Source organism: Oncorhynchus clarkii, chromosome 7 (assembly GCF_045791955.1).
Source record: "Oncorhynchus clarkii lewisi isolate Uvic-CL-2024 chromosome 7, UVic_Ocla_1.0, whole genome shotgun sequence".
In the NCBI taxonomy this organism is placed as follows: domain Eukaryota; kingdom Metazoa; phylum Chordata; class Actinopteri; order Salmoniformes; family Salmonidae; genus Oncorhynchus; species Oncorhynchus clarkii.
In genome coordinates this window covers 23,194,649-23,206,721 of record NC_092153.1, presented here as the reverse complement: position 1 = coordinate 23,206,721, position 12,073 = coordinate 23,194,649, and the positions used below count along the sequence as shown (strand labels likewise).

At 41.8% G+C, this 12,073-nt stretch overlaps 1 long non-coding RNA gene and 1 pseudogene across 1 annotated transcript; both read right to left on the bottom strand.

Moving 5' to 3' along the window:
• Positions 1–286: 286 nt before the first annotated feature.
• On the bottom strand, positions 287–3,539 carry LOC139412564 (kynureninase-like; annotated as a pseudogene).
• Positions 3,540–7,603: 4,064 nt separating this feature from the next.
• LOC139413083 (uncharacterized) lies at positions 7,604–10,473 on the bottom strand. Its single transcript, XR_011634764.1, has 3 exons — positions 10,187–10,473; positions 9,747–9,946; positions 7,604–7,718 (listed from the first exon to the last, which is right to left on the bottom strand). It is a non-coding gene; the product is annotated as an uncharacterized lncRNA (long non-coding RNA).
• Positions 10,474–12,073: the final 1,600 nt, after the last annotated feature.

Genomic DNA, 12,073 nt, shown 5'->3' with positions numbered 1-12,073 from the left:
ATTTTCATGTGAGTTGTAGTTTAATGTGTTTATTGTATTTTGATGTGTATGGTTGAGCCTGAAGGTAGGGAGGGGCAGATCCTCTTGCTGCTCCGTAGGCAATCACCATGTTCTTGTGGTGGATGCGAGCTATACAGAGCTCATCTGGGAAAGAGACCTTGGTTTTAGCATTGACTCCCTTTCCAAAAAATGAAAAATGCAGAAACTCATCTTAAATTGAGATTCACAATAACTATTTGCTTTTATTTGACATTGTTACTATACAAACCTGTCTCACAGAATTTCGAGTAGGGATACAATTCCAACCAATTTAGTTTTACTGGGTAGCCTAAGCAAAACCTATTGCAATTCTTTGGGACAGTAGTTCAGAAGACCTGTCAATGACTCCAGCACATTGCAGTAGAAAAACAACTAGTTTTTATTGACACGGTCAAAAATACTCCGAAAGGTGGGGTAACAATAAAAAAGACTTCCTATCATGGTTGTAGTTCTTTGCTGGCAGCCAGAGCTGATCCTAGAACAGCGATGAAGCGGTGAACGTCACTAAAGGAGTTGTAGAGCGGCACCGGAGCGATGCGCAGAACGTTGGGTTCCCTCATGTCACACTGAGATGGCATGGAGAGAACAGATCAAAACAGCAATAGTCAATTACAAACCATAGATTCAAATCTATGCATAAACACATACACTGTCCAAATATATAAAACGCAACATGCAACAATTTCAAAGATTTTACTGAGTTACAGTTCATAGAATAAAATCAGTCATTTGAAATCAATTAAATTATACCCTAATCTATGGATTTCACGTGACTGGACAGGGGCACAGCCCCTGGGGAGCCTGGCCCAACCAATCAGAATTCGTTTTTTCCCCCACACCGACATAAATACTCCTCAGCACCCTCCCTCTCCCTCCTCATGATCCTGCAGGTAAAGTAGAAGGATATGGAGGTCCTGGGTTGGGGTGGTTACACGTGGTCTGCGGTTGTTTAATCAGCTTCTTGACATGCCTCACCTGTCAGGTGGAGGGCTTATCTTGGCAAATGAGAAATGCTCACTATAACAAGGACGTAAATACATTTGTGCACAAGATTTGAGAGAAATACGCTTTTTGTGCGTCTGGATTTTTTTTTATTTCAGCTCATGAAACCAAGACTTCATATGTTGCGTTTATATTTTGTTCAGCATACATGATAAGGGATTGTTTTTTCATACCCAAATTAAATGTAAGCCCACATCTGGACTAAAAAGCATGGTCAATTAATTATTACTTTTTTAAAGTGAATTTGTATTTATTTTAGACAGCGCTTTTTTAGTCCAGGCTAGGCTTCATATGGATCTGGGGAAACTCACCAATACTGTGCTACTATTGTATATACATGAAGCCACTCACAGCGACACCCCTCTTCTCCAGCTCCTGGAGCACGGCTGCGATGGGGACCGAGAAAGAGAGGGAGAGTTGGCATCCTCGTTCCTCAGGGTGGGAGGGAGTGATGATATGGACGTGGGGCTTGTAAGTCTGGGCTTCTTCCTCAGAGCTGTCATACTGGTCATAGCAAAGACCTGGACGTAATGGCAAAGATCGACAACTTAACAGTTATTGCCAGGGCTGGAGTCGATCCCATTTACAATCAGAAAGTAAACACAATTCAAATTCCAAATTCTCCTAATTGAAAAGCATTGAAGAGAATTTACATTTCAGTGTTTTTTTTATTTTATTTATTTTTATTTCACCTTTATTTAACCAGGTAGGCAAGTTGAGAACAAGGTCTCATTTACAATTGCGACCTGGCCAAGATAAAGCAAAGCAGTTCGACACATACAACGACACAGAGTTGCACATGGAGTAAAACAAACATACAGTCAATAATACAGTGTACTTCCTGGATTGACTGGAATAGAAATGGAATTGACCCCAACCCTGGTTATAACAACAGTTACAACCTTTTACAGGTCACTTGTGAAATTCCATGATTTGAGAGATGAATACGAACTTGTTCTAATATTTGCTGTATGAAATCGATATGAAAAACCCAAATTGGGTCCAGTCACCTCAACTAGCTTGCAGTGGACACACCAGCAGGATGGGTTGGTTTGATAGCCGAAAGCCACTTATACCAGGTAGTAGATCCATTTCTATGGTAAGACAAAAACGTAGGATGTTCGTGATGAATTCATGTGGCTCGACTGAAAGGTTGAAATGAACACGGTAGAACCCATTTTCTGTAATACCCTAATATGACCAGGAGATGTCAGTGTAAATCAAGCTACAAGGGTATCTCTGCTTAGAAACCGACAGCGCCAACTCGAAGCAGCATTCTGCAATGTGTCCCAGTCTAGGGAACAAAATGAGAACATAATCACAAATATGTTGATACCATTATCCACGCGGGACCTTGTTTTCAAGTCATGTCCCCACCATCCCGTGAGCCTGAGAGAGAAAGTAACAAGTAGTTAAAACATAAGAGTCCACACGTAATATGAACACAAATCTGAGCTGTACTGCACCGTCATACTCACGCAGGCTTGACTGTACGTACGTGCATTCTTCTCATGGATAAAAGCTCCAACCAGTCCACCAGCTCCAGAATTCACATACTACACGGGAATACAAAAAATGAACTCTTATCTACAGTATTCAAGACCAAGGATAAACTACAATATTTGAAATGGGCATCGATAACAACTGCAAGACACTCCTTGTTGGCAATATTAAGCTAGAACAAGTCCATTTCTACCCCACATATTGTGTGGTCTTCCTGTGTCAGCAGGTGTTGGACAGGAAACAGAGTGAAGCCACTGCCAGCAGTTCATTTTGCCCTTGATTTCTCCACACAAATCCCAATGCTGACCTTGTAGGAGCACCAGCAGGCAAAGTCCACTCCCCAGTCATGCAGCTTCAGCTCTGCATTGCCCACTGCGTGTGCACAGTCGAATCCAACGTAGCAGCCCTGTGGGAAGAGCAAAAACGCACTGTCATGCCAGATGCTAAGGGCAGCAGGCCGGAGCTGTGCAGTCAGGACGCATCAGAGGCAGTTCATCGGCGTGTCTGTTTGTTTGCGTGTGCGTGTCTTTTTAAGATAAACTTCATAAATGATTAATGTACTCCTAGTGGGGGTATTATTGTGTGGATCATTAGGACTCTAAGTCTGGCTGTTTTGATTACCCTGCTAAATGTGACAGAGAGGGAAGGCTTCCCCCTGTGTGTGTGTGTGTGTGTGTGTGTGTGTGTGTGTGTGTGTGTGTGTGTGTGTGTGTGTGTGTGCGCGAGAGAGAGAGAGAGTTGGTTTGACATCTCCTGAGTGTCATCATTTATATTTCCTTGTCAACACTTGCATGAGGTGAATGCAGACAAATCCTGCGAGCCAATCATGTCAAATTGTTACACATCCCTGACAACAGAGGACGCTGTTGGAGCAGCTGTTATCAGACAAAATGCTTTTTTGTTTTAAATAACATGATTCATTACCTTAAAAGCCAATGTTAATAACAACATTATAGAATAGAAGCATGACTATACACAATGGATACAATGGCCATTATCCACTATAAATTGAGGTTGGGAATTCAGAGGAGCCCCTCTAAACCTAATCCTAGCTTCATGTTCACATCCTGGTTCAACTCTAAACCTCATCCACAATTCAAAGCCTAGCTTCATGTCCACATCCCTGTTCAACCCTAACCACAACCACAACCACAGCTTCATATCCACATCTTGGTTCAACCCTAACCCTAGCTTCATGTCCACATCCTGGTTCAACCCTAATCCTAGCTTCATGTCCACATCCTGGTTCAACACTAGCCCTAGCTTCATGTCCACATCCTGGTTCAAAACTAACCCTAGCTTCCTGTCCACATCCTGGTTCAACCCTAACCCTAGCTTCATGTCCACATCCTGGTTCAACCCTAACCCTAGCTTCCTGTCCACATCCTGGTTCAACCCTAACCCTAGCTTCATGTCCACATCCCGGTTCAACCCTAACAATAACCCTAGCTTCATGTCCACATCCCAGTTCAACCCTAGCCTCAACCACAACCCTAAGCCCAACTTTGCATAGCCCTAACCTCAACGACACGTTCAATCCTAACCCCATCCTTGGTTTCTCCTATTTTTTTCTTCAAAACCTTAAAATTGCTGGAGTTCGGCTCCGTCCGTTTCTCCTTTTGACCCAATTTTTTATTTGCCATTTTTTATGATTCTACAGATAACAGACAGAACAAGTAGAGGGCAGAACACTCACCAAATCAAACCCACCACATGCTCTAACAGAGCCCCACCCCAAAACCAGACATGATATACAATGAGTAATATAATCAAATCGTTAATTTTTTTTTACAAAGAGCTAAGAAAAAAGTATTAAATAATTATACAAATTCTAATTTGGGTTGGTTTATGGAGTTAACTGGGTGAAATTAGCTGGTCCATGTCTTCTGCAAAAGATAGGAAAAGTTGCCAGATTTTCGAAAATGTAATTCCAGATCCCCTAACGGAGTAGCATATTTTCTCTAGCTTGAGATGTTGCATGACTTCCTTTATCCAATGTTTAAAAGTAGAAGGAAACCGATCCTTCCACTTAAATAGTAGATGACATCTAGCTAGAAGAAAAGTAATATAACTGTTTCGAGGGGCCTCCTGTGGTGCCACTCCATAGAACTGTTTCGATGGGCCTCCTGTGGGGCCTCCTGTGGTGTCACTCTGAATAATGCAAAAAAAGACAGAAGGTTCTATAGGTCCCTCCAGTATCTTAGAAAACGTCTCTCAAATTGATATCCAGAAATGAGCCTGCTTACATCGGTCACAAGTGGGATCTATTTCTGGTCTAATCTTGGATGATTTTGCCTTTGACCAATGCAGCTGATGAACTGTTTTAAATTGAATTACAGCAGGTCTTAGACATATAGATGAAGAATGTATTCTCTTGAGGCATACTCTGCCAAGTTTTGTCTGAAAGTTGTTCACCTAAATCCTCTTCCCATTGGTTCTTCAAAGAGTTCAGGAAATCCAGATTGTGCGAGTTTAATAACATATAGACAAAGCTTATGCCTCCTTTGATATGAGGGTTTAGAAATATAATCTAGAAGGGAGGTAGGTGGGAGAGACTCCAGACCAATTTAACCACTGATTATAAACAAAGACTTCACTTCTCTGTCGCAATGTAGTGACAGTATCACAGTTGACGCCAGAGAGCAGTGTTACTCTCTTGACCATCTAAATTGAACCTTCATAAAACACCATCCAGATCATGTTGGAGTACCCTCTAAGAAGGCATGGGACCATAAAATAGACTCACCCGCGGGCCAATTTTTTTCTTGAGCGGAAAATAATTACAAATAATTTGTAGACTACAAATTGACCGCAAGAAGCCCAAAAATAGATAATATTTGACAAAAACATTAAAAGAATTGGGGCGGGTAGTGTTCTCCTGGCATCTGCCAAACCCAGATTCGTCCGTCGGACTGCCAGATGGTGAAGCGTAATTCATCACTCCAGAGAACGCGTTCTCACGCAGTCCAACGGCAGCGAGCTTTATACCACTCCAGCCGACGCTTGGCATTGCGCATGGTGACCTTAGGCTTGTGTGCTGCTACTTGGCCATGGAAACCCATTTCATGAAGCTCCTGACAAACAGTTATTGTGCTGACGAGGCAGTTTGGAACTTGGTAGTGAGTGTTGCAACCAAGGACAGACGATTTTAACACACTTTAGCACTCGTCGGTCCCGTTCTGTGAGCTTGTGTGGCCTACCACTTTGCGGCTGAGCCGTTGTTGCTCGTAGACGTTTCTACTTCACAATAACAGCCCTTACAATGGAATGGGGCAGCTCTAGCAGGGCAGAAATTTAACAAACTAGGCCTCCCGAATGGCGCAGCGGTCTAAGGCACTGCATCGCAGTGCTAGCGACATCACTACAGATGCGGGTTCGATACAAGGCAGTGTCGCGACAGGGAGACCCATGAGACGGCGCACAATTGGCCCAGCTTTGTTCGGGTTAGGGGAGGGTTTGGCTGACTGGGTTGTCCAATGGTTAAAAGGAGACTCCTGTGTCGGGACGGGCGCATGACACGGTCGCCAGGTGTATGGTATTTCCTCCGACACAATGGTGCGGCTGGCTTCCATGCTAAGAGAGCAGTCTTAAGAAGCAGTACGCCTTGGCGGGGTTGTGTTTCAGAGGAGGCATGGCTCTCGACCTTCGCCTCTCCTGACTCCATACGGGAGTTGCAGCAATGGGAGAAGACTAAATACCAATTGGATATCGCAAAATTGGTGAGAAAAAGAGGTAAAGAAAATATGACGGTGCCACGATGATAGTCATTGAGCACTTCAGTAAGGCCATTCTACTGCCAATGTTTGTCTATGGAGATTGCATGGCCGTGTGCTCAATTTTATACATGTCAGCAACAGGTGGGGCTGAAATAACCAAATCCACATGACCTGCAGTCATTACACCGACATCCTGTCGGTTGAAAACAAGTTATGTGTCGTTGGAATTACTCACATGGTCTGAGGGGAAAGCCTTGTCCTCAAGAAGGATTTTGTGACGTTTTGCTGTAGGTTTGTAAAAAGACAGCTGCAAAGCAAATATATAACATGTTGTTTATGTAAAGTCTCGGTATATAATGCGTGTTTACGTTGGAGATTTGTATAAAAGTTTGACATTATCTTACCAGCAGAATGTGCAGATTAACCGTTAACCCGTTCATCAAGGCAACCTCCTCAGCTTTAGCCCCTGTTCGTAAGCAAACACACAGGTGTGATTCAATTCCCATTGCTCTGACATAACTTCAGAAACACATTTTTACCTAATAGCATTTAAGCAATTATAAAACCTACATTTTCCACACAAAAAATATATCCGAGGAGCATAACGGCCTTCGGTTGTTTAGTTTGGCTGTACTTTGCTCACTGCAAAATATGGCACACTGCCAGGGTGCAATTACCCTTTAAAACCAGTCACAGATCGGAGGTCTCTGTCATGAATCATCAACAGCCAGACAGAACGATAGTTAGCTATCAGAATTACCTGACAATTTAACCATCAATGTTATGAGAGCTGGAGATTACAGGCTTTTAACGGTGCTGTGTGAAAAAGGGAACCATGATGACCGCGTATTGGATCCCTTTGGTCGCACATCAGTGCAAAAAGCCTGTAAAGGTGCCGACCTGCATCGTTAAATAGCCCCATCTCAGCCCTAGCTCATGTTAACTGTTATGATCATACAACGAACATAGAATGTCGAATGGTAATGCATTGTATTTGATAATGCATTGGATGTGTTATTGTATGAACTTACCAACCACATTAGCCATGAGTTCCTCTATATTGTTCTCTGCCCAGGCCCAAGGTCGAGAGCCTTGCACATGGCCATGAACCCCCCTGCAAAACAGAACAGAGAGGAACATCACAACAATGCTCACAGCTACAAGGATAGGATACACATTTCACAGATAAAAGCTAGGACAATTACATTAAAAGAGAAAGAGGTTCGGGGGGGGGGGGGGGGGCTTGTCATCCTCGAATGACCATTACAGTACTTGAAATAGTCGACTAAAACTTTTAGCTGAGCTGATTCAGTGTCATAAAGGGGGGAACAACTTAGATTTTAGCCCATTTATCCAACTCCTCGTCGATGTACTTCTTGGCCATTTTGGGCTGGAGGCCAAGTGAGTTCCCCACAAAGTAAATGCATTCCTTGGTGCCATCCACAAGCGTAAGGTCAGCTAGGGTAACATTAACAGTGCATTAGCACAATCGATCCACACATTTTCACTAAAAAGCTTCCCTGCATTGTTCAAATCACGGCATAGTTCTTGGCCCCAGAAAGAAGCTTTGTTACACAGTTGAAGAATATGTCATTAAAATGATTCAACTTTCAAACACTTAGCTAAATGAAAGTGCTTCGTCATCTCCTTTATTCAGCTCAACCCAAATTTTGTAGGCATCTCTCTTCCGGCTGCAATATTTTCCGACCACATTATACCTGACCAGGCAGGCCGTTTCCTCACTGTATGTAGGATCTTGTAGACCTATAGGCAGGGCAAAACCATTTTGGTGATTTCTGGTATACCTTATCATCAAAATAAATAAATCCCAGCACATTTTCGGACTCATTCAGCAGTTTTTACCTGATTAAGTACAATAGCATTGGAAATTCATATTGAAATTTCCATTTACAATACTGTTCAAAAGTTTGGGGTCACTTAGACATTTCGTGTTTTTTTAAAGAAAAGAAAAAAAATTTGTCCATTAAAATAACATCAAAATGATCAAGAACACAGTGTAGACATTGTTAAAGTTGTAAATGACTATTGTAGCTGGAAATGGTAGATTTTTTCTTTCAAAAACAAGGACATTGCTAATGACCCCAAACTTTTGAACGGTGTGTATATACCGAAAACGTACGTTGAAAATGACGCTGTCGCTGCTTCTTGATGACAAGACATTGATAAATAGCCCAATGTCAAGACAGTTTCAAAGTGTCCAAATCAATAACCAATATGCAGAAACACTTTGTGAGGTATTGAAAACCTAGAATGTACTATCTACACATAGTGCCATGAAAAATGATTTGCCACCCTTTTAGATTTTCTCTATTTTTTGCAATTTTTTTATACTGAATGTTATCAGATCTTCAACTTCAACTAAAAACGAATATAAGATGAACATGAGTTTACAAATAAATACAAATATACACATTTTCTTTAATTAACAAAGTTATGCAACACCCAATTCCCCTGTGTGAAAAAGTAATTGTCCCCTTACACTCAATAACTACTCGTACTGACTAGAGGTCGACCGATTATGATTTTTCAACGCCGATACCGATTATTGGAGGACCAAAAAAAGCCGAAAACGATTAATCGGACGATTTTTTTTACATTTATTTGTAATAAGGACAATTACAACTATACTGAATGAACACTTATTTTAACTTAATATAATAATACATAAATAAAATCAATTTAGCCTCAAATAAATAATGAAACATGTTCAATTTGGTTTAAATAATGCATAAACAAAGTGCTGGAGAAGAAAGTAAAAGTGCAATATGTGCCATGTAAAAAAAGCTACCGTTTAAATTCCTTGCTCAGAACATGAGAACATATGAAAGCTGGTATTCCCAGGTAAAACATTTTAGGTTGTAGTTATTATAGGAATTATAGGACTATTTCTCTCTATACCATTTGTATTTCATATACCTTTGACTATTGGATGTTCTTATTGGCACATTAGTATTGCCAGTGTAACAGTATAGCTTCTGTCCCTCTCCTCGCTCCTACCTGGGCTTGAACCAGGAACACATCGACAACAGCCACCCTCGAAGCATCGTTACCCATCGCTCCACAAATGCCTCAGCCCTTGCAGATCAAGGGGAACAACTACTCCAAGTCTCAGGGCGAGTGACGTCACCGATTGAAACGCTATTAGCGCGCAAGCTGACGTATTTGAATTGTTTGTTGCCTTTTCCATGGTGGCAGCCTCCTAAAATCAACATCCGCCATTGCAAAACATAGGTATAAGCCTTGTACACGTTCTTGTGTAACCAACCATGTATAGGTTAAGTTTCCGTGTGGCCTTTGAGTCGTGTTAGTTTAAACAGCGCTACTCCCAAACGTTTGCCCCCTGTTCTATTGATTTCAGCGTGATATCGAACAAATTATTATTTACAATGACGACCTACCCCGGCCAAACCCGGACGACGCTGGGCCATACTGTACATACTGTCCACTTTTTTATTTATTTTTTACCTTTATTTAACTAGGCAAGTGAGTTAAGAACAAATTCTGTTCTGCAACTTTGGGTAATAGAAACTGTTCACGTAGATGCTTTAGTTCGTCGTGATTGTCCAGATATGTGGCTACTTCATTCGATGTCTGGCTGCATCCCAGCAGAGTAGAGATGTGCTCCAGAACCTTGCGCGGAGAGTTGGCGTCAAATGGGTCCATTACTGAAGTTGAAAAAAGGAAAATGATTTAGAGTAATATGCAATTTACAAATAGTTCTCAAACAAAGCTAGTCCTACAGTATGTATATTATCGACACAGGCTATATACCCACCTCAAATGTTTTGACAAGTTGGCTAAATTACATTTAGGCACGCACAAAACCACTGCCTGCATTCCAAAGTTCAATACATTCAACTATGACAATTCAAAGTGGAGAAACATTTAAATAATTAGGTAATTACCAGATAAAGCAAGTATTTCCAATTTCAATTGAATATATCCCAGTCTCTTTCACCAGTTTGAGAGTTAAAATGGAAACATTCACAAGTGCTCTTCACCCCTCTGTAAATATCCGAAGTTATTTAATCATTGACCTCAAAGATAAACTCACTGGTGAGGTTGACTTCATTAATTCCAGCCTAGCCTACTACATGTAATTTTCTAGCTTTATTATCGATACTGTAAACAATATGGGTGAAGAAGCACTATGTAGATCTACTTCCTTTAATGACTGTCGTGTTATTTTCCATTACAGCCTAGAATGTCTGTTCCTACTTTCGATTGGGCAGAGGTACGTGGTGACGGGAGGTCATTGAGGCGGGAAGAACACCGTTGCTTGTATCTAATTGGTTGACAGACCACGAGTCAGCATGTCGGAAATAATGTTTAATAATAATGGGATGGCTATCACAACGTCTGAAATTAAATGAATAATATCCTAAGGGAAGCCACAACGAGAAGTGCAATGCATTTAGCCTATGCCTGTTAACTGTGCACACACTTGTACAACGAATTGGCTATCATCACAATCTTAGTGATTGTATTTCTATTGCAAACAAAAAAATTACTTGTTGGCCGACGATATATGCGTCCTGCTGTGCATTGGTTAAAATGTTACGGATTAAATGTCTATCACATCAGAAATTAAGTGAATAATACCCAGTGCAGCCACAACGAGAAGTGCATTTACCCTATGCCTGTCAACTGGCTGTCATCACAATCTTAGTGATTATATTTCTATTGCAAAAATCCTTATAGGCCGACTGGAGTCTTCTTGTTCCATCCAGATCAGCGCGATTGAATCATGTTCGCACCACCGGACAGGCGCACTCTGTCAATAAATAAATAAAATGACTTTCAGTTACTCACCAAGTGTTGTTTTATAGAAGGACGATGCGGCTGTTGTTGTGGTTCAGTGCAAACGAGTCGTAATCTTCTGGACATTCAGGGCCTTGGTTCTGTCTGCGTGTATGGACAAGGCAGTCGAGGGTTTAACCCAGTATTTCATTCTGTATATCATGCGTGTACTTAGTACTAGAAATGCTATCTGAGATTTTCTGTGAAACTGTTTTTGTCGAATTTGCCTATGACCTGTAAAAGTTCAAGGAAGTTTCCCTGGTTGACAGCCATGTAATATACTCTCTGTTCTCTCGGGCTAGTTCCGAATGTCCATCACTTAGAGCATTGCATATTATTGAGCCAGACTCTTTCTGAATAGTCCACTCATTCCACGCTGTCATTGCATATTTATGCTCCACACTAGCATCGTGTGTCAGGAACGAACTTGTCCAGTTCTTCTGGTAGCCATCGTGGGTAAATACCGCCTTCTCTCCACCATGGTTTCCTGGACGTTGAAAGTGGGGGCATGCAAAGCAGAAAGCACGGTCCTTTGAAATAGAATATTCCAGCCATGTGTAATCCTCGTACCATCTACGATTGAAGTAGCGATCCTGCTGTCCAACTTGTGTGGCTGGATAACGCCGAAGAAGAGGGCGCCTTGGTTCTTCAACAGGTGACTGGTTTAAATCAGAGGTGGCTAGCAGCGACGAACTGCTCTGGTGCTCGCGCGTTTCTCTCTCTCTCTCTCTCCGACTCATCTTTCTTATCTCCCTCTTCTTCATTGGGCCCCTCGGAGACAGGGTCTGGATTTTCATTTTCTACCCGCACTCTTCTCTTGATCAGAAAACGGTCCATCGCAACGGGGCGACTGGCTAGCTAGAAGTTAGCTCACATAACGTAGACTAACGTGCGCGAGCGGATAGAGAATGGAGTCAATAACGTGATCCACCTTTCTTGCAAGTTTACAATAGACAACACAATGCCTAATATGCCTACTTATTAGTGTACCA